General features: G+C 53.5%; 1 protein-coding gene across 7 annotated transcripts in view; it reads right to left on the reverse strand.

Moving 5' to 3' along the window:
• AP3B2 (adaptor related protein complex 3 subunit beta 2) overlaps nucleotides 1-22,399 on the reverse strand; it is a 405,963-nt gene that overhangs the window by 130,476 nt on the left and 253,088 nt on the right. The window lies entirely within an intron of this gene.

A 22,399-nucleotide genomic window follows, 5' to 3' on the forward strand; every position in this document is an offset into this window, starting at 1 on the left:
TTGGAGGAAATCCTGCACTCCTCTTCAGCATCCCTGCAAACTCCACACTCTGCAGGGAGATTTACTCCCCAACACACCCTATATGGAAGCCTATGCACCTCTGAAAAATGGGTGCCCTGTGTTTTTCAGGACTTTAATGCAGCCCCCATATGTGGAATCATGGAAGTCCGGCTACGGGGTGTGGAAGAGAGTTTTGGGGGGTCACGATTTGATGTGCAGGTGAAGGCTTCCTCATTTGCCATTATATGGTGCATCTGAGGCGCAGGTCATGTTTCCCATCCCTCCTTACTTTGTTTTAAGCTTCTGAAGGAGTTTTTGGGGTGATAAGGATGGGAATGGGGTTGTGGACATTCAGGCTGAGAGACCAGCCATTGGGGGGCTGGAGGGAGGGGAATCCAAATGTTGACTGCAGGTGGGACAGATTTGTAAGGTTTGGAGAGCATTAATGAATGTAGGGTGGCTATAAGATTGAGGGGTGACAGCAGGGTTGGGTTGTAACCTGAACGTTGGACTGGAGCTGATTTAGATCGTTCTTGTAAGGAACATAGGCGATATGTACAAACATAAAATGGCGCAGCAGCAGTCAGATAAATGTCAAAGGGAAGGAGACGTGTGCACAGGCAAATTGACAAACATTTCGGTTAAGGAAAATGTAAGATATTAAAAGAATATTAAAAGGATGGTTGGGTGGTTATGTGTGGGAGATGTAAGTGTGAATGGCTGTTAGGTATTATATTGTATTAGTGAAGATAAAAAGCATTTCCAGTGTTTGTTAATGGTAGCACAGATTGGCCTCGTTAAAGCTGCTTTTTTTTTTAAACGAAATCTCATCTGTCATGGTTGTGCAGTCTCGCCTCTCAGCCTACAGAGAAGCTTACTCTACGCTCAAGCAGGCCATTGAAAGATGTTCACTCTCCTATGAAGAATATTCTACATGGAAAACCCCTCAGCATTGGAGTCCATAATGTATTTGTTCCATAATTCATTCACCTCCCACTTTTATCTGATGATGGTCTTGTGCATTGTAAAATACCACACAATGCTAGGAAAAACTCACTGTATGAATTTGTATTAAAAATGTTATAATGAATAAATGAATATTTATATGCCGCAAACCTGGTTGTGGATGAATACACAGCTGCACAACAATGAAAACATGATAGGGGTTTTAAGAATACGGTTTAACATGTCTGCGTTGCACATTTGTTTAACATTGGAAAGGTTTAAAACTTGAAGGGCAGCAATATTTATGATCTCAATCAGAGTAATGCTGATAAAGGCTGGTAATTACCACACTCATTTCTAGTGAACTGTATTAAAAAAAAATTATTTTGAATACTATAATCATCTGATTCTCCTAGACATATCCAAGGTGTTCCAAACGACAGTGGGTACCTGGTAACTCCTACTTATTCGATATAAATAGGAGAGCTTAGTTAAGGACAGAAGGGATAGATATCATGCCTACCGGTAATGAAGATACATGAATGCTAATGGCACCTTTTATTAAAAGGTCGAGGCTATAAATGCTTTAATCAGAATGGATAGTGAAATGCAGATCCCTCCAAACTTTTATGGTTTAGATCTTTTTATTGAAATTACAACATACAAGAATATAACAATGCAGGGTTAGCTGTGGCGCCACCGGTGTTGCGCAGCATAGGGCCTAAATGGCCAGTCAATGTCAGCGAAGGCATAACACAGGTCTTGTAACAAAGCAAGAAACCCTCAAAGAAAAATAAATTTAAAAAAGAGGGAAAAACCCCCACACCCCCACCCTCCCTCGCCACCCCCACCTGTGTTCCGTGTCCACTAACTAGGCTGTCTAAGACGGTGCTGAGCCCCAATCACTTCTCCGTCTGCTGTGTATAGGAGAGGAGCAGTAATCGGAGGTACCGGGGGCAGGTGACTTCCTGGAATTCAGAGGCTAAGAGAGACAGGAAGGGTTGCCACAATTCAACATACCTGGACCCCTCCCCTGCTATTGTCAAAGTTAGTTTCTCCATTCCGAGAACATGCCACAGGCGATGTAGCTAGCCCGTGAAGGTTGGTATTCGGGGAGTGCGCCAGTGTGTGAGAATATTTTGTATTGCAGAACCTAAAGCAATCGCCATCAGGCGGCCCCTATGGGATCGCAAAGGGTAAGTCAGGGGATTTGGGAGGCTCAAGAGGACATATGACTGGAAGCGTGGGATTTCTGTATCGACATGTGTATCCACTTCATCTAAGACCTGGTGCCAGTAAGGTTGGATATATTCACACTCCCATAATAGGTGTACCAGGGTGCCTACGTGGTCACAACCCCGCCAACATGTCGCCCACTGGGTGGGATCCATTGAATGAAGATGCTCTGGGGAATAGTACCAGTGAGTAGCTACTTTTGTGAGGGTCTCCGCTAGCCCCATATGGTATGCTGAATGGCGGGTCCTATAATAAACCCCCTTCCCACTCCTTGTGACTAAGTGTCCTGCCCAATTCCCTTTCCCAGCGCGCCTGGCCGGAGTTTTAAGTGTGAGCGTTCCTGGCCTGAAACATTTTGTATAAATCTGAAATTAGCTTTTTATCTGATGTGCAGGTGAGAAGCCACCGCTCATATATAGACAGGCGCCTACCGGCCTCGGGTCGGACCTGAGCGTGGAGTGCCCAATGCCGTACCTGAAGGTAGCGGAGTCTCTCCATTTCAGGCAACCCGTATTCCTGTTTAAATTGGTGGAGCGGAATAACCCCGTCCGCGTCAAACATGTGGTACAAAAAACAGCATCCAGAGGATCTCCATCTTGCGAAGGCCACCACATCTGTACCCGGACGAAAGTCGGGGTTATCTAACAGCGGGGTGAGCGGAGACGGGAAGGTGGTGAAATTGTGCCTGATATTAACCTGATCCCACGCTTCTAGGGTGACTCATGTGATAGGAGAGGCATATAAATTGGGGGGCCTGTGGCGCTTGCGAAGGAATGGGACTTCTTGCAATGGTCTCGCAGCTACTGCCTGATCCTGGAACAACCAGTGCTTCTCTGACTCCCATCTACTCCACTCAACCAGGTGTGGCAGTTGGGCCGCCTGGAAGTAGAGTCGGAGGTCGAGGATTCAGAGTCCACCCTTCTCCGGTGGGAGCGTCGCCAGTGTCTGTTTCAGTCGTGGCTTCCGACCGTGCCAGATGAACTAAGCCAGTTCCAACTGGGACTGTCGTATCCATCCTGGAGGCGGTCGGAGAGGGAGGGTGCGAAAAAAATAAAGGATCTGGGGTAGGATGGTCATTTTGGCCGCTGCTACTTTGCCTAGCCACAAGAGAGGATAATGTTTCCACTGACCAAGCTCTTTGCGGATCTTCTGACGCAAGTGTGCGTAGTTGTTGGTAGCTATGCTCGGTAGAGAGGATGCCAACTGTATCCCCAGATACGGGATCGAGTCCGCCGCCCATTGAATGGGGTGAAGGCCCTGAAGATGTTCACGGGTGGGGCGCAACAGGGAAGATCCAGGGCCATCGACTTATCCATGTTCACTTTAAACCCTGCAGTCCGTGTGAAGATCTCGAAGTTGGCTAGGCACGCTAGCAGCGTGAAACAGGGGTTGGACAATGAAATCAAGACGTTATCAGCGTAGAGACTGATCGTGCGAGTGTAGCTGCCAAATTTAATCCTGGAGATTGATGGATTATGCCGGAGCCTCAGGGCTAAAGACTCTATGTAAAACGCAAAAAGAAGGGGCGACAAAGGGCACCCCTGCCTAGTGCCTCTCTCTATAGGGAACCGGGAGGACGTATGTCCGTTCACTCAGACTGTGGCCGTGGGGAACTTATAACAGTTCAAGATGTATGTGCGGAACTTCTCCCTACCCCCGCTCGCACCAAAACCTGCTCCAGATAGGGCCAGTGGACTCTATCGAAGGCCTTTTCGGCATCGATAGCGAGCATCATGTATTCCTTGTGTGTTCGCGATGCTTTCTCGATGAGATGTAGGGCTCGTTTCATATTATCTGCGGTTTGGCGCTCAGGGATGAAGCCTGCTTGATCCGGGTCTATAAGACCAGACATAAGGGGTGCGAGACGGGCAGCTAGGATCCCCGTGTACAATTTGAGGTCTATATTAAGAAGGGAGATGGGGTGATATGAACCACAAGTGGTCTGGTCTTTCCTCGGTTTGGGTATCACTACTATGGAGGCCTCCAGGAGGTCTCCAGGGATTGCGCCGGGGTCGAATAAAGAATTAAAAAGCTGAGTGAGGAGAGGGGCTACCAGAGCACAAAATGTCTTGTAGAAAATAGCAGAGAAGCCGTCCGGCCCGGGGGCTTTTGCAAGTTTGAGGCGTGCTATAGCAGCAATGACCTCCTCGATTCAGATGTCTCTGTCAAGGTGGTTGGCTTGAGCTTTAGTCAGTGCTGGCAGGTCGACGGAGTCGAGGAAAGCAGCCCCTAGCGGGGAGCTGGCCTAGAGGCTGGCATAAAAGTCGCGGAACTCCTCAGCTATTTCTCCATCCTCCGAGTCCAGTCTACCATCCCTTATGCGAATCTCCCGGACCCCCTGTTTCTGACGGGTCTCGCGCAGTTTGTGGGCGAGAAGGGTCTTGCGCAGTTTGTGGGCGAGAAGGCGCCCACACCTATCCCCCCCGCGTAGTAAGTATGTCGTAGTCGCAATGCAGCAAATTCCGCCCTATCTTGGTCGAGCGCCGCAAGTTGCTGGCGCATGGTTTTCAATTAGCGCCACACCCGAGGGGCTCCCGTTCTTTGGTGCATCTGCTCCAGTTCTTTAGTCTTTTGGGTGAGTTTGTCTCTTTTGCGCCTGCGCTCTGCATTTTCTGCTGCCGAGGTGGCTATCAGTTCCCCCCGTACAACCGCCTTTAGTGCTGCCCATTGTGTTGCAAGAGTAGTGTCCGCGTTAGCATTGTGGGAAAGGTAGTCCGTGATGGAGCGCCGTATCCGTTCTACCACTGCCGGGCGGTGCAGAAGAGTGTCCCGGAGATGCCACTACCTGGAGGGCTGTTGTATGGGTGGGAGGGTAAGAGTAATAGTTACCGGCACGTGGTCCGAGAGGGAGGCTACCCCTATTTCGACTTCTGTCGTTAGCGCTTGTACGGGTGCGGATGCCAAGAGATAGTCTAATCTAGCGTAAGTTTTATGTGCGTTGGAATAATAAGAATACTCACGACTGTGCGGGTGAAAGCTATGCCACAGGTCCCGTAGGCCTAGGTCACGCAAACTGGCCAATCCCTCTGTAGAGAGCGCGCCTGTTTGTTGCGTGCATTGACCTGATCTGTCCTTGGCATTATCAAAAACTAGGTTTAAATCTCCCCCCAGGAGGATATCACGGTCTGTTGTGGATGTTGCTTCAGTGAGAACTGAGTGTAAGATTTGTTCTTGGCCATCATTCGGGGCGTACACGGAGCCAATGGTAAACGTTAAATTACATAAAGCAAATCTATAAGACAAGAGTCTACCCTTAAGTTTAGCCTCCTTTAAACTGCTGGGCAACCAAGATAGCCACCCCGTCTGATTTAGTGGGGCCTGAGGAAAATAATTGGGTCGGGAACTTTTGTGACTTAAGGCGATGGCAGTCCCTGGGTAAGAGGTGCGTTTCCAGCAGAAGACAAATGTCTGCTTGGGCATTTTCTAAACAGGATAAGACCGCCTTGCGTTTCACCGGATTATTAAGGCCTCTCACAATTAGGGCAAGTATTTTAAGCGTGGTGACAGGCATTCACGGTGGTAAGAAAACTGAAGGCATATTTGAGGTACAAGCTCTGACACTACAGGAGCGTGGGTCCATTATTCGGTCCAGCACACCACGGTTATATGGGTCTACGTGATCTCGCAGGGGGAAGTGGACACGGAACACTAAACCCCCCACCCCCCACCCCCCCCAAAAAAATCCCCAAAATGGTCCCAGATAAAACCTGTAAAAACCGGGAAAAGTAAACTGGGAAAATCTTGGAGAACATGTCTTAGTCCATCATCTTCCGATGATCGGGGAAAACGATCCATGGGGAACTGTTCGTAGCCAGGGACAACCCTCTCTTCCCCCGCCAGTCATGCCCAGAGTATGTGGGCAGATTCAAGCAAGTCGGCGTGCTCAAGGAATACTTTTGTGATCACATCTCCCCCTTCGGCACCCATTGGGCTGGTCTCCTCCGGGTCCGTCAAGGCTTCACCCTGCTGTTGACTGTTCTGGGCCTACGCAAAAAGGTCCTTGAGGGTCCTGTCTCGCCGCCCCCGGGAGGAGGACATTGTAGGTTTGGGAAGGTAGCCGTGAGCAAGTCCGGCGGCAGAAGGCCAGTCAGTGAAAGGTTGTCAGGAACGCCAAGCAGGGCACTATTGGTGGCTATGTCCGTTCAAGTAATATGCTTCCCACCAGCGGGGCTACCCAACCTCCTGCGCAATCGCCTATTGTGTCTGCTGGGGAAAACCACGAGGTCCGCCCCAAAGACGCCGCTGATGTATACTCTTATTGGGAGGCCCTGGGCGATGTAGTCTGCCGTGGGAGGTAGTCAGGGACCCCCCAGGTAGTCACTCTGCGGCAAGGGAAGGCCCCAGGCGCGCGGGGTCCCACAGTAGATCCGCTCCCACCTCCCGTGGATTCACTGAACCCCAGGCCCCGCACAGCTCGCTCAGGGCAAGGCCCGTCGTGGCCCAGCTACGCTCTCGCTTCCGCTGTTGCGGCCCTGCCACCCGGTCTCCCAGTGCCGACAGAGCACTGCGACTTTCTCTGCGCTGCGCTGGCATGTGCCTGGGGTCCAGCTGGAGCTACGACGATGTGTACGTCTGCCACTTCTATCTTCGGGGCCAGAGCCGTCGGGGCGCTGCTGGGCCTTCACGCAAAATGGCGGGGCCACCACGCTGCCGCTGTCAGCCAAGCCACAGCGGGTGCCCCCCAGGAGTCTTCGGGCCGGTAGGGTCTCCGGCCATCACCAGCAAGGGTCTTCTGCGGCGTGTCTTTCAGGCTCCGAGTTTCTGCAGGGGGATGCGGCCTGGAACACAGCCCTCCTCACGGCCCCTGCCGCCGCAAGAGCCGATCACCCAAGATGTAGGCCCTCCGCTCCGCCGTGAGGCAATTCACACATCGCTGAGCCTGTAGGGCTCCCTCCTATACCACCGTCCTCCAGGGGCTCTGGGGTTTCCGCTCGTCAGCCTGGGGGGCAGGTGTTGAGGCCCCCAGCCGCTGTGGGATCTTCCCTGTCTCGGGTACATTACTCTGCAGCCGCCTCCGGGGAGCGGGGACCAGCCGTGTAGAGTCGCGGTGCAGCAGGCCGGGCACCATCCAGCCGCCCACCGCTAAGATGTCGTCATTCCGCTGAGCCCCTGCCACTGCAACGTTGATGGGCACTGCAGAAGGACCGCCGGTTGCTTTGTACGGCGAAATGCTGGTGCCATTCGTGGGCGGCCAGCGGGAGAGAGCAGGCAACACATCCTATCGGGTCGCCATCTTGGCCACGCCCCCTCCAAACTTTTAAAAGAGGAACTCACAAATATTGGTGGGTGAATGTCTCGAATTTGGGTAACCTGTGAATATTCACCGGTCAAATCAGGCCCCTAAATATTCAGGAAGGTCCCTCTAATTGCTTTTGTAGGTCATTTAAACTCTAGTGTTGTGTGCGGACCTCTGCAACTTGTTCATGATTGATGAACCTTTCGATCATGATGTCTGTTGTGCCCACTACAATAGCCCACAACCACAATGCACCACAACAAAGACTCCACCTTAGATTGTTTTCCCCAGTGGGTGTACTGTGAAGGGATACGTACCCTACATATCGTGGATCTCTGCTTGTGCCTGTGAATCTATAGCACCACAACCTACGAACAGATGGTAACAGGGTAAGTAATATTTTCCATTTCTAGGGAGTGTGGCTGTCTGCAGAGACTCTGAGGCCATACCTTCCTGGAGCAATGAATAGTGAGCTGATAATGCAGATGTTTGGAACAAAGTTATTAACACGGTTGGTGAATGGTTGTGGTGCTTCCTTTTAAATGTAATGTGCTCTAAGAACAAGAAGCAAAGAATACTTAGTAGTTTGGCATTTTGCGCTGTGGTGAACAGAGAGACTGCTGGAGTGCGCCACCTGTGAAAGTACTGTGGAATGACTTGGGAGAATCATCTCCCATACATGGACCTGTTGATGATCTCTGCTTAACTGGTCCACAAAATCACTTTGCACTGTGATTCCAAATTTGTTGGGCTAGATGTGACAGCTGGTACGAGTGGGTTCACCCTTGCTTCTAGATGTAATCCATCTGTATCATGTTGTCAGTTTCTATCAGATCTTTTTTGTCTTCGGATGAGAATGTAGAATGTTCTGAGTGTCAATTAGGCATGTGGAGACCTAGCTTGCCACTTGCCAGTGGCATCTAATTCCTGCTTGTTCCAGTTGCCACCTTTTGACCAAGTGACACCGCCGCTACCTGGGTTTTTTCTGCGCTCTGTTCTTCCTGCCAACCGTAGCCCCGCCCACTCCAGGACCTACTTAATGCAGGCCGCAGTGCAACTGTGCAGCGGATCTCGGCTGCCGTGCCAAAGGCATGTTCGTCAGCGCCCATCGGCGCCTGAACCATGCTCAGTGTCAGGGACCGTGCCCCCACAACCATCCAATGCAACACCACAACCACATCTGCCACTGGAGCCAACGAATGCCACCACTAGTCCTCCGCAATCTCCCATGAACTCAACAACACACACCAGCATACACGCTGCTGCCGTGCATCCCCTAGCAAAATGGTAGGACCTTTTTCCTGCACCCATTGTAATTTAACCTGTGAAATCTCAGATGCTGACACCACCACCTCCAAGCAACCGAAGCATGCCACCACCACCAGCCTGCATCAGCTGTCCGCCAAGCTCCTCAACATCCGATCCCTTGGGAAACACTCTACTGAAATCTGGGACCTCCTCAACAGTAACACACCCAACCTGCTCCTCCTTGCCAAAACATGGCTCCACCCAGCCTCTAATCCTGACATTGCTGCAGCCATACCACCCGCCTACAAAATCATACACCAATACCAAACCCACAAACCAGATGGAGTACTCAAGATCATCTACAAATACACGATTGACTGCACCACCTCCACGGACACCAAATTCATGCAATACCACCACTTCAAAATATGAACGGACTACAACACCACCCTTAAGGGAACCCTCGCCTACTGTCCCCAAGCAGAATCCGCAACCACATCGTAGGCTTCATCGCTCCCCTCTCCAACAGATCAACCAACTACATCCTCCTGGTGGACATCAATTTCCACTTGGAAGCCAACACAGACCCTAACTCCACAGCCATCCTCCACAGCCCCAGCAACCTCAGACTCACATAGCTGGTCCAAGGACCAACCCACACAGTAGACCACACCCTCAACCCTATTTTCTCCTCCAACAACGGGATGACCGCCACCCACATGATCACGCTCACATGGTCCAGCCAATACATCATACATTTAAGATACCCGCCCACCAAGCCACCCCACCACAAAAAAACCAAAGCACCATTAAAACATTGGGGCAAAAAATCAGAAGAAAACTGGATCAAGACCCTACAGGAACACCCACCCTATCACATCAGGAACCTCTGTGTCAACACTAAGCTCCTCAATAAATGGCTTGCTGACTGCACCCACCTCACCACTCCCGCCAAAAACAAGTCCTATAAAAACAACAAACGACTAATCTGGTACACAAACAACCTCAGGGAGTCCTAGCGCCACTCCAAACAACTTGAGAGAAAACAGAGAATCAACAAAAACACCGCGGTAAGATCCACATACAAAGCGGCCCTCAACCTCTACCACCAACTACGAGACGCAAAGAAAAAGTCCCTAACTTTCAGACTTGAACCCAGCTCCAACAATAGCAAAAAACTCTTCACCATCGTCATGGAGTTCTGCAATGCTGCAGCTACCAATAAAGACATCATCTCAAGCGCTCTGCAACAACCTCTCAAGCTTCTTCGAACAGAAGAGATTTACAACAAATCTTACACAAAACATACCGATATGAACTTCCTCGACCAGTTGGATACATCCTTCATCACCAGACAGCTTTCGATCAAATCAAATCAAATCAGTGAAATTTATAAAGCGCGCTACTCACCCGTAAGGGTCTCAAGGCGCTGAGGGGGGGGGGGTCGCTACTGCTCGAACAGCCAGGTCTTGAGTTGTTTCCTGAAGGAGAGATGGTCCCGGGTCAGCCGTAGGTGGGTGGGGAAGGAGTTCCATGTCTTCGCTGCCAGGTAGGAGAAGGATCTTCCTCTGACGGTGGATTTCCGAAAACGTGGGACGGAAGCGAGGGCGAGGCTGGCGGATCGGAGGTGGCGGGTGGGTGTGTAGAATGTGAGGCAGCTGTTGAGGTACTTCAGGCCCATGTCGTGGAGAGCCTTGTGTGCGTGGGTGAGGAGTCTGAACGTGATCCTCTTGTTGACGGGGAGCCAGGGAAGGTCTTTCATGTGGGCAGTGATGTGGCTGCAGCGAGGGATGTCCAGGATGAGTCGTGCTGAGGCGTTCTGGATGCGCTGGAGTCTTTTCTGGAGTTTGGCTGTAGTTCCAGCGTAGAGGGTGTTCCCGTAGTCCAGGCGGCTGGTGACGAGGGCCTGGGTGACCGTCTTCCTGGTTTCGGTGGGGATCCATCGGAAGATCTTTCGGAGCATGCGCAGGGTGTTGTAGCAGGATGATGAGACGGCGTTGACTTGATTGGTCATCGTGAGGGAGGAGTCAAGGATGAAGCCCCGGTGGCGTGCGTGGTCCGTAGGCTTGGGTGCGTTGCCTAGGGCAGGGGGCCACCAGGAGTCATCCCAGGCGGAGGGAGATGGTCCGAGGATGAGGACTTCCGTCTTGTCTGAGTTCAGTTTCAGACGGTTGATCTTCATCCATTCTGCGACGTCTCTCATTCCTTACTGGAGGTTGGCTCTGGCGGTGGCGGGGTCGTTAGTGAGGGAGAGGATCAGTTGGGTGTCGTCGGCGGAGGAGATGATGTTGAGGTTGTGTTGGAGGGCGATGGCTGCGAGGGGGGTCATGTAGATGTTGAAGAGGGTGGGGCTGAGTGAGGATCCTTGCGGGATGCCGCAGATGACTTCAGTGGCCGCGGATCGGAACGGGGGGAGGCGGACTCTCTGGGTTCTTCCGGCGAGGAACGAGATGATCCACTCCAGTGCCGCTCCTTGGATTCCGGTGTTGCTGAGGCATTGTGTCAGGGTGCGGTGGCATACAGTGTCGAAGGCTGCTGAGAGGTCAAGGAGGATGAGGGCAGCCGTTTCCCCGTTGTGGAGCAGGGACCTGATGTCATCGGTGGCTGCGATGAGGGCGGTCTCGGTGCTGTGGTTTGCACGGAAGCCGGACTGTGAGGGGTCGAGGGAACCGTTGGTCTCGAGGAAGGCGGAGAGTTGTCTGTTGACGGTCTTCTCGATGACTTTGGCTGGAAAGGGGAGGAGTGAGATGGGGCGGAAGTTCTTCAGGTCCGTGGGGTCCGCGGTGGGTTTCTTGAGGAGGGCGCTCAGCTCGGCATGTTTCCAGCTCTCCGGAAAGGTGGCGGATGTGAAGGAGCTGTTGATGATGTTTCGGCGTTGGGGTGCGATGATGGAGTCGGCTTTGTTGAAGATGTGGTGCGGGCAGGTGTCGGTTGGGCAGCCGGAGTGGATGGTGTTCATCATGCGGGTGGTGTCTTCGGTGTTGACAGGGGTCCAGGTGCGGAGGGTGGTGGTGGGGGGCGCTGGTTCGGTGGTTGGGTGCGTGGTCAGTGCGCCGAAGCTGTTGTGTATGTCGGCGATCAGGCTTTCACATCAACCACAGAACATAGACAGCCCTCATTGTGGCTACCTATGACATCAGAAGCATCCTCGACCTAGGAGAAAAGGCTGCACTCATCCTTCTTTGACTCTCTGCAGCTTTTGATACGGTCTCCCACAAGTCACTCATCAGAAAGTTTGAGCACTTGGATATCTGCGGACCGGTCTTCAGGTAGATATCATCCTTCCTCACGGAAAGAACTCAACAAGTTAGACTTCCCCCTACACCTCAGAACCCAAGAAATATATCTGCGGAGTCCCTCAAAGATCATCGCTCAGCCTAACACTCTTCAACGTCTACATGACACCTTTTGCGGGCATCGCCAAAACCTACAGCATCAACATAGTATCCTACGCCGATGACAAGCAGGTCATCCTCTCCCTTACCGACTCAACCAGCACCGCCAAAGCAAACTTCACAACTGCATGAGCAACGTTGCTGCTTGGATGAAAAACAACTTCCTCCAACTCAACACAGACAAAACAAAAGTCCTAATCTTCTGCAACACCCACTTCCCCTTGGACACCTCTTGGTGGGCCTCCGAACATGGCCCCGCCCCCACAACTGGTGGGCCATGCCAAGAACCCCAGGATCATCCTGGATACCAACCTCTCCATGAGCAGACATATCAACGCCTTCTCCTCATCATGCTTCAACATCCTGTGAATCGCACTAAACACTAGACGAACAGTCACCCAGGCTCTTAACACAAGTAGACTTGATTACGGAAACACCCTCTACATAGGAATCCCAGCCCACGTCCTACATCGACTCTAAACCACCCAAAATGCCACTGCCAGACTCATCCTGAACATCCAATGAAATAACCACATCTCTCCACACCGTAACAATCTCCACTAGCCACCAGTCCAGGAAAGATGTAGGTTACAGGTACTTACCCTCACCTACAAAGCTCTCCACAACACCGGTCCAGCTTATCTCAACCACTGCCTCAACTTCTACCAACCCACCAGACACCTTCAATCTTTGCCCCTGGCAATCTCCACTAGCCACCAGTCCAGGAAAGATGTAGGTTACAGGTACTTACCCTCACCTACAAAGCTCTCCACAACACCGGTCCAGCTTACCTCAACCACCGCCTCAACTTCTACCAACCCACCAGACACCTTCAATCTTTGCCCCAGGCAAGAGCACACCTACCGTGCATCAAGAAGACCAGAAGCCAAGGACTCTCCTTTTTATACCTCGCAGCTAAGACCCGGAACGACCTCATGAAACACCTCTGAACCTCCCTTTACCACAGGGACTTCCGAAGGTACCTCAAGACATGGCTCTTCGCCCTACTCCACGCATGGATAGCCTCACAGGTGATTTGCCACTCTCTACAAATTTACATAGCATAATGTAACATAACATAACATATGTAGGAAAGTGCCCCTTTTTGACGTGATCACCCTACTTTTTGCCTGGTATTTGATGTGAATTTTACTGGAAGTGCAATGGGTTCCTGCTAACCAGATCCTCAGTGCTAGATCTCTTTCACAAAACTGTACAATTTTACCCTCATTTGGCAATACCTTTAGCACTCCCTGTAAGTACCTAGTAAATGGTACTCCTGGTACCTTGGGCAAGGTGGCTAAGGAGGGTCTTTAGGGGCTGTAGCAATTGTGCCACACTAAAGGACACCTCACCAAACAAATACAGACTGCCACTGCAAGTTGCGTGTCTTGGTGCTGACAAACGTGAAAACATGACATGGCACACATCTCTGTGTTCCATGCCCACAGACACTGCAAGGAGTATAGGTAAGTCTCCCCTACAGCAGACTTTAAATACCTAATACAGGGTGCACTATACTACATGTGTGGACATATCTGCATGAGCATATATGCTCCTGAACTTGTCAGTTCTATGGCTGCCAGTACAAGTGAATAGGGAAGCCATTTTAAGCACATGTGCTGTACACTGGTGAAAACGAGTTCCAAAGCTACATGATGACTTCACTGAAAACAGAGATGTTTGGTATCAAACATCTTGTATTAATAAGCCCACCATGATTGCAGTGTTGGGTTTATTAATACATGCACCCAAAGGTCACTTAAAGGTGCCCCCTGAAAACTTACCAAAGACCCACAGCGGCTCCTCCGTAATGGCGTAATATGAAAAATACAATGATAATAAAACAATTGTATTATTTTATTTTTCACTGTGAGCCCAGTCCACTGATTCTGTCGAGGATGGGGCGCAGAAGGGAGGAGGAGTGGTGGGCACTGTAAGTTTGCATGTCGGTTTGGACGGCAGTCTTAGGACGGCCAAACTGACATGCGCATTTAGATTTCTCCAACCCAGCTGTGTTGCACAGCCGGGTGGAGAAAAGCTATAGGCTCCCTGTGCCTGAGCGAGCGCCAGAGTAGCCTGCTGAGGCCACTCCTGGTGCTTTCTTATGCTAGGTATATCATGAGAGCAGCATCTGGACTGGGTGGAAAGCCAGTGCAGAAACCAAGAAGCTGTGAAGGAACACCGATGCGGCAGCCATCAACGTCAGTAGCAGGTAAGTACTTTTTTTTATTATTTCCCCTCCGCGCTGCCCCACCACTGTTTATTGGTAGCAGCTGCTGCTGCCAATGACGGGTGTGTTCACGGACTGGCCTTATCCAGCCTGCAACCCCTGATGCATTTCAGACCCCCAAGGTAGAGTGCCTTTGTTCTCAGGAGGTCAGGAACAAAGGCTGCTTGGGCAGATGGAATTTACACCCCCTCCCATAGAGTGACTTGCAAATTAGCATGCCATGGCAGGGAGCTTCAAAGAGCCCACTGCCTTTGGTATGCAAATCAGGCTTCCCTCACAGAAGTGGATGCCGACCCGACCCTTGACCAGGGCCCATTTGGTGCCTGGACAAGGCAGGAAAATTAGTAGTCAGAGAGGAGTGTTCACCTTCAGGCTAGTTCCACCCCTAATGTGGGCTACCTGAAGTGAATGCGACATTTCTGAGACTGCCATCTTGGTGATGGCAAATGTAAGAACTCTGGGACAGAGTTATATCCACTTCCCACAGGAAGTGGTCATATAGGAGGTCTTGTGAGCCCAGTGTTAGGTAGCCCATTGGCTACTACCCTGCACACCTCTAATGCCCCTAAATTCAGTATTTATGGGAGCCCCAGGCACCAGGAAAGCAGATCCTGCCAACCAAAAGAAGAAGGACCACAGAGTCACAAAAAGCAAGAACTGAAGAAGAAGCAACTGACTTGGCGCCAACCTTGCTGGCCTGTTCATCTATTCTCCACAATGCGCCAAGTTATCTCACCCTACAAGCTGCTGATCCTCCAAAGCCTGGGAGGACTGTCAGCATTTTTCCAAAGACTCAAACTCCTGTAGAGCAGCAGAGCTGTTCACCTGTAACCTGCAGGTACCTAAGACCAATCTTTGAAGGCTCCGGACCAAAAGATCCGACACCTGAAAGTATCACTGCTCCCGAGCCACCTAGCCCGAGCTGAAGTGGGCCAATGGTGCCAGCATGGTCCCTCGGCCCTCCAAAAACAAAGCCCACCTTGGACTTGCCCACTGTGGACTCACCAACGCCGTCTGCAGCCTTTGTTTGCAGGCCCCCTTGACGGCGAGTGCTCCTGGTGACAGAAACCGGATGCCTAAAGACACCTCTGCACCAGTCACCCCTGGGCTGTGGAGAAGAGGACCAAAGGTGTCCCCAAGTCCATGAACATCGTGAGGCCTGAGCCCCCCTGTGGCTTCAGCCCGACTTGCCTCCCAGTCCAAACCTGCAGCCTCTTTTCACAAAGATCAATCCCCATAGACTAGCATTGGGCTCCTGATGCTGTATTGCACTACTGCACCCAGCCTACCCTAGTGCCGCTGGAGGTGACCTACAGGTGCTATCTTGGACCTTTCCCCATACTCACCTTAAGTCCAGGAGATTGGTCTTGTAAGTAGCTTGTATTCTACCTGTATGCAATATTTGTTTTTCCTCAGACAGGATAACATTGCAGCCTTTGAAAATTGCACTGTCGACTTTTGAAAACTAAAAGAATCTATCGGTCGACTTTTGAAAACGTAAAGAATCTATCTCGAAAAGTACTTATCTGATCGTATCGATTCTAGTGCCTAAATATATGGAAAGATAGGTGTTATTTTTATAAATTGGTATGCATCGCCTTATTGAGTCCTGTGTACCATTTTATTGACTGTGTATATTTGCAAATGTCGAACTCTCTTCTCTGATAGGCCTAAGCCTGCTCGACCACACTACCCCCTAGAAGCACACCTTAAGATTGCTAGAGCAAGCCCCTGTCCACACATAAGGGAATACCTGTACTCTTTGCATGTTATACTTCTTTTTGGTATTTCACATAAAACACAGTCTTTTGGCATTGGATTCTCATTACAGGCTCCGGGCAGGAGGAATCCTCCAGAAAGTAAATGAAAGGCAAGAAATGCAATCTGTGGGATCCCTGCATGCATATCCAACACCCCAAATCTGAGCAATGAAAGCCAGCAGCAACTCAACAAAGCACAATCCACCCCCCCCCATCCCTCATCCCCCCAGTAAAGAAAGGAGGGAAAAAAGACAATACCCCAACCCCCCCGTCCTATGGTCCCGCGCCAGATTTATCCGCCCCAAAAAGCCCCGCACCCCCTCCCCCCCCCGAGGACCCCGTCTCACATGTGATCTAGTCCGCCGGGATCACCGGCGGCGTCAGCCTAAGAAGCCTAAGATACCTCGGACAGGTGAGCTCCCGGAATTCGGTGGACAGCAGCGCTAGAAAGGGTTGCCACAGCTCTTCATATTGGTCTATCTCCCCCGCCACCGTAAGCGACAACTTCTCCATTCCCAGCACATGCCAGAGCCTATGCAACCAACCCGTAATGGAGGGGACAGTGGTGGTGCGCCAGTGGATAAGGATGTTCTGGACCGCAGACCCCAGCGCAATCGCGATCTGCCTACCCCTGCGGGACTTCAGTGGGTACATTAGGTCATTGGGGAGGCCCAGCAGGACATACGCCGGGAAGCGCGGCAGCTCTATCCCAAAGTGCTTATCCACCTCGTCCAAAACTTCCTTCCAGTAAGCGGTCAGCACGGGGCAATCCCAAAGAATGTGTGAGAGGGTACCCTCCTGCCCGCAGCCCCGCCAGCACCCCTTGTCAGTGTGTTTATGCATTTCATACAGTCTCTCCGGGGTGTAGTACCAATAAGTGGACACCTTAGTAAAGGTCTCCGTAAGGCCCGTATGATATGCAGAGTGCCGCGCCCGATACGCAATTTTGTCCCATTCCTTGTGGCTGAGCGTCCTACCCAGTTCTCTGTGCCAACGCTCCCTCCCCGGGTTATAATAGTGAAACGGCGGGGGTTGTAGGTACTTGTACAGATCGGTAATTAGCTTAGCGTCAGAGGTCCGGGTAGCCAGCCACCTCTCATACGGTGTAATTTGACGAGCAGCGGTGTCACGCACCTGGGGCTGGAGGGCCCAATGCCGAACTTGCATGTAGCGCAATCTGTCCAGCTCCGTCAGGCCGAATTCCTGGCGAAGTTGCTGAAAAGGAATCACGCCCTCCGGTCCATAGATCTGGAAGAGCACCCTGCAGCCCGCATGCACCCAATGGGAAAAAGCTCCCGGCTCCATCCCTGGGGAGAAGTCTGGGTTGCCCACTATGGGTGTGAACGGCGAAGGGAAGGTGGTGAGGCCCCGAGCCTCACAGACTGCATCCCACACCCTCAGGGGGACCCGCGTAACAAAAGAGGCGTAAAGGTTAGGGGGGCGATGCGCGCGGCGCAAGAATGGAACCTCTTTTAAGGTGCGGCCCGCCACTGCCTGGTCTTGAAAGAGCCAGTGTTTGTCGGACTCCCACCTGCTCCACTCCACCAGATATCGCAGCTGTGCCGCCTGAAAGTACTTACGGAGGTCCGGAATACCGAGACCCCCCGCCTCCGGAGCAAGCGTGGAGAGGACCCTCTTCATCCGTGGCTTGCGGCCCTGCCAGACAAAGCGGGAGATGTCAGCCTGCATTTGTCGTATCCAGCCCACCGGGGGCTGGAGAGGTAGGGCCCGAAAAAGATACAGTATCTGGGGCAACACCGTCATCTTAACCGCCGCGATGCGCCCCAGCCAGGACAGTAGGCCCTTGCTCCAGCGGCCAAGCTCCTCCTTGATCTTCCTGCTGAGGGAGGTATAATTGGCCGTAACCATCTCCGGCAATGTGGGCGCCAGCAGAATCCCCAGGTATGGCACCGTGGACGAGGACCACTGCATGGGGAAGAGTCGCTGAAGGTCCCTCCTGGTATCCGCAGCCAGGGACACGTCTAACGCCACCGACTTGCTCATATTCATTTTGAAGCCGGCCACACGTGCAAAGGCATCCAGTTCCTGGAGGCAAGCAGGCAGCGACCTCCTAGGGTCGTCCAAGGTCAACAGGACATCGTCCGCATAGAGACTAACCGTGTGGACATACTGGCCCATCTGGACCCCAATAGCATCCGGGTTGTTGCGAATCCTCTGAGCAAACGGCTCCATGTAGAGGGCAAACAAAAGCGGCGAGAGGGGGCAGCCCTGCCTCGTGCCGCGTTCGATAGCAAATCCACCAGAGCTACACCCGTTGACCCGCACCGACGCTGAAGGATGCTTGTAACAGTTGAATACCATGGTGCGGAACTTATCACCGATTCCCAATTTCTTGAGAACCAGCTCGAGATACGGCCAGTGAACTCTGTCGAAGGCCTTCTCCGCATCAACGGACAGCAACATCCGCTCCCCCGGGATCCGCGAGGCCTTCTCCAGAACATGCGTCACCCGCTTGGTATTGTCAACCGTCTGTCTGCCGGGTACAAAGCCAGCCTGGTCCGCCTCCACCAATCCGGGGAGGCGTGGACCCAGCCTGGACGCTAGAATCCCCGTATACAACTTGAGGTCGACATTTAAAAGCGAGATGGGTCGATACGAACCGCAGAAGGCCCGGTCCTTCCCAGGTTTCGGGATTACCGAGACCGTCGCCCTCAAGAGATCCGGTGGGATGGCTCCCGGTTCGGAGAAGGAATTAAATAGCCGAGTAAGGACAGGGGCCACAGCCGTGCAAAAAGTCTTGTAAAACCGAGACGTGTACCCGTCCGGGCCCGGGGCCTTACCATGTTTCAGCCGCGCGATGGCGGAAATCACTTCCTCAACATGGATATCCCGCTCCAGGTGGTCCGCCTGAGCAGGATCCAGCACCGGAAGGGTCACTGACTCCAAATAGCCTTCGGCATCCCGCGGCGAGGAGGGCTCCTCAGCATACAGCGCCTCGTAGAAGCCGCGGAAAGATTCCGCTACCTCTGCGTCCCCGGAGACGGCCACCCCGTCCGTACCCACCAGTTCCCTCACGACGCTACGCTGCTGCGTGACCCGGAGCCGGTGTGCTAGGAGGTTACCACATTTGTCCCCCCCAGTGTAGAAGGCATGCTTCAAGCGCAAGGCGGCATACTCCGCCCTATCAAGATCCAGTGCCGACAGGAGCTTCCTCGCAGCCTTCAACTGCCGCCACACCCTTGGCGCCCCCGTGCGGCGGTGGACCTGCTCAAGCTCCCGGACCTGAACGGTCAGCTCGTCCCTTTTCCGTTGCCGCTCCCTATTTTCGGCTGAGGAGATGGAAATAAATTCCCCCCGGAGGACTGCCTTCAATGCCGCCCACTGTGTCGCTTGTGAAGTGTCGGTGTTGCTATTGTGAGTTAGGTAATCCTGTATGACCTCCCCAATGCGCTTCACTACAGACTTTTTGTGTAAAAGGGTATCCCGAAGGCGCCACACCCCCCTAGAGGGGGAGGCCGCCGGCCACTTGAAAACGCCGGCGACTGGTGAATGGTCAGACAGGGTCAGGACCCCAATGTCCGCCGCCGTGGCGGCAGCGCGCATCGGTCCACTCACCAGAAGATAGTCCAGCCGTGAGTAGGTTCGGTGTGCGTGTGAAAAGTAAGAGTAGTCCCTATCAGTGGGGTGCATGGAGCGCCAAAGGTCGTGTAAGTCCATTTCCGCAATCCGGGCCTTCACAGCCTGGGACAGTTCCCCCGTCTGCGGGGAGCGCTGCGCCGATCTGTCCATCACAGAATCGAAGACAATATTAAGGTCTCCCCCCAAAATGACGTGGCGGTCGGGAGAAGCAGTGACATCCACTAACACGGAGTCCAGGAAACGCTCTTGGTGGTCATTTGGGCTATAAACGGAACCGACTGTAAACGCTATGCCTCCTAAGCGCATGCGATACGCAAGAAGCCTCCCCTTCTGTTCAGCACACTTATACAAAACCTCCCCCCTAAAGGAGCTCGCTAGAAGAATGGCTACCCCCGCCGTCTTGTTCGCTGCCGTGGAGAAGAACTGGGTAGGGAACTTAGCAGAGCGCAGCCTATGGCAATCCCGGGACAATAAGTGGGTCTCCTGCAAGAGGCAAATGTCCGCCTGCGTCCCCTCCAGCAAAGATAAGATCGCTCTGCGCTTCACAGGGTTATTCAGACCCTGAACATTAAGGGTCACTACCTTTAGGGCCGACATTCCTCCCGGGGATCAGGAACGCCGTGCAATGGGCAGGGGATCAGCGGGAGGGGCGCGCGGGGCAATTGCGCGGGACAAGCCAAAACAGACCAAGCGTGGGCACGGACGACATCGGACGGAACCTCCCTAACCCCAGAACAACCCCTACACCCACCCAAAACACAACCCTTGCAACTAGCCAAATGCAAACCTAAACACCCCATTGTCCCAGTCAAGCCCCAAAACGGGCAAGTCCGTAGAAAAAAAACGAAGTGGACGTCCAGCCACTCACCTCCATCCGCTTCCCCCCGACCCCCCCGCCCCATACCCAGCATTTAAAGAAGCTAGAGGCATCTCCCCCCGGAGTGAGTGTTAGGCCGTCAAGGCCACGCCGGTGGAGCCGGCCGAGTCCCTGGCCGCCACCCTCAATGCATCGGCCATGTCCGCCCTGATGGTAGGGGAATCAGGACGCCCTGCGCTGGCCGCCGATCGTCGCCTCGCCGACCTCCGCCGGCTCCGTCTCTCCGAGGGCCTCCACGACGGTGTAGCCCCTTCCTCCTCCGCCGCCGTAAGCCCCAGGACCCCACAAATGTCCTGCAAGGAGCGTAGCTGATGTAGCACCCCATTCCACCGGAAGATCAGGCGGAAGGGATGTCCCCAAGAGTACGGCGTCTCGTGTTCGCGCAAAAAGTCAGTGGCAATCCTGAAGGACCTGCGTTTCTGCAGCGTGATGGCGGAGAGGTCCTGATAAAGCGCCACAGGCCGCTCCCGGAAAGTCAGTGGCTGTTTCCTGCGGGCCTCAGTCATGATGCGTTCCTTCAGCGGGAAGTCGGGCAGGAAAGCCAAAATATCCGGTGGAGGTGCCGATGACTGGCGCTGCCGGCCAACCCTATGTGCCCTATCAATGCGAATAGGGAAGTCCGCAGCTTCCCCCAGGATCTCTCGGAACAGGTCTTGCAGGTAGCCCCCCAGATCGGACCCCTCGTCTGCGGACGGCACACCACGCACTCGAATGTTGTTCCTCCGTGACCTGTTCTCAAGGTCCTCAGAGTGGGCCTGGAGCTCAACACACTGCTCCCGGAGGCGGAGAACGTCCTGTTGAAGATGGACTATCTCCTCATCCCGGCGTTGGGCCTCCGTCTCCACCGTTTCAACGTGCTCGCCAAGGCCCTCCACTTCCCTACGCACTTCCCGGACCTCGCTGGCCACTTCCCGCTTCAGTGTCTGGAAGTCCTCTTTGAGGGAGCTAAACAGTTCTTCCATAAAGGACCTCGTGACCGGTGGCTCCCCCCCAGTCACATCCGCCAAGGCCCGGGAAGACCCCGGCGAGGGCTGTGTTCTGTCCCGCAGTTGCTGGGCCCTGCCAAGCATGTCTGGCAGGGTGCGGTCCCCCTTCTTCGAGCCGCCTCTTCCAGTCATCGCAAACACTGCGGTCGACGGGTGGGCACAGGTCCAGCCGCCCCAGGGATGCCCAGCCGCTGGCAAGCGCCCGACGTGGGGGTCGGGCGTCCCCCCGCAAGCAGAATCGCTGCGTCACAGGCGACAAGATGGCGGTTCAGTCCGGTCACCGCCAGCCGCGGGTGCCCATCCGAGACAGCAATGGAAGCTACAGTGGGGGGCTCCTCATCAGCACGTCCCTCAGAGAGTCAGCCCGGCAGCAGTGACGGTCACATACATCCACCAGCAAGGGCTCCGGTGAAGGCCAACACCACTGATCCCTCGGGGACAAAATGGCGGCAGGGCGGGGCAGGGCAGAACGACCAGGCCCGGCGACACCACCGGGGCCCCCTAAACGCACAGCAATCAGATAAGTTCCACCGCCGGTTTCAGTCTGTCACACGCAAGGGCCCAGATGGTCCGACCCCAACAGAGAGTCCGCCGTACTTCGGTCAAGGGACAGGGGCCCACACAGTGCGAAGTGTCGCAGACACAAGTCTGAGTGCCAAAGCACCCGTCCTAAGTCTTCCGCACCGCCGGTTCCCAGCCCGCAGAGCTCCTTCACCCTCCGTCGAGCGACGGGTCAGACTTCCTCCAGATCGCAGCTTTCAGCACCAGGCCCAGCCGAGGCGCCCGGACAGCACTCCGATGCGCTCCGCCTCCCAGGCCCTCCGTCGCTCCTCGAACTCGATCGGACTTTTGGGGGACTTCCCTCGAGGCGATCCGAACCAAA

This window comes from Triturus cristatus, chromosome 3_1, assembly GCF_964204655.1.
Source record: "Triturus cristatus chromosome 3_1, aTriCri1.1, whole genome shotgun sequence".
NCBI lineage: Eukaryota > Metazoa > Chordata > Amphibia > Caudata > Salamandridae > Triturus > Triturus cristatus.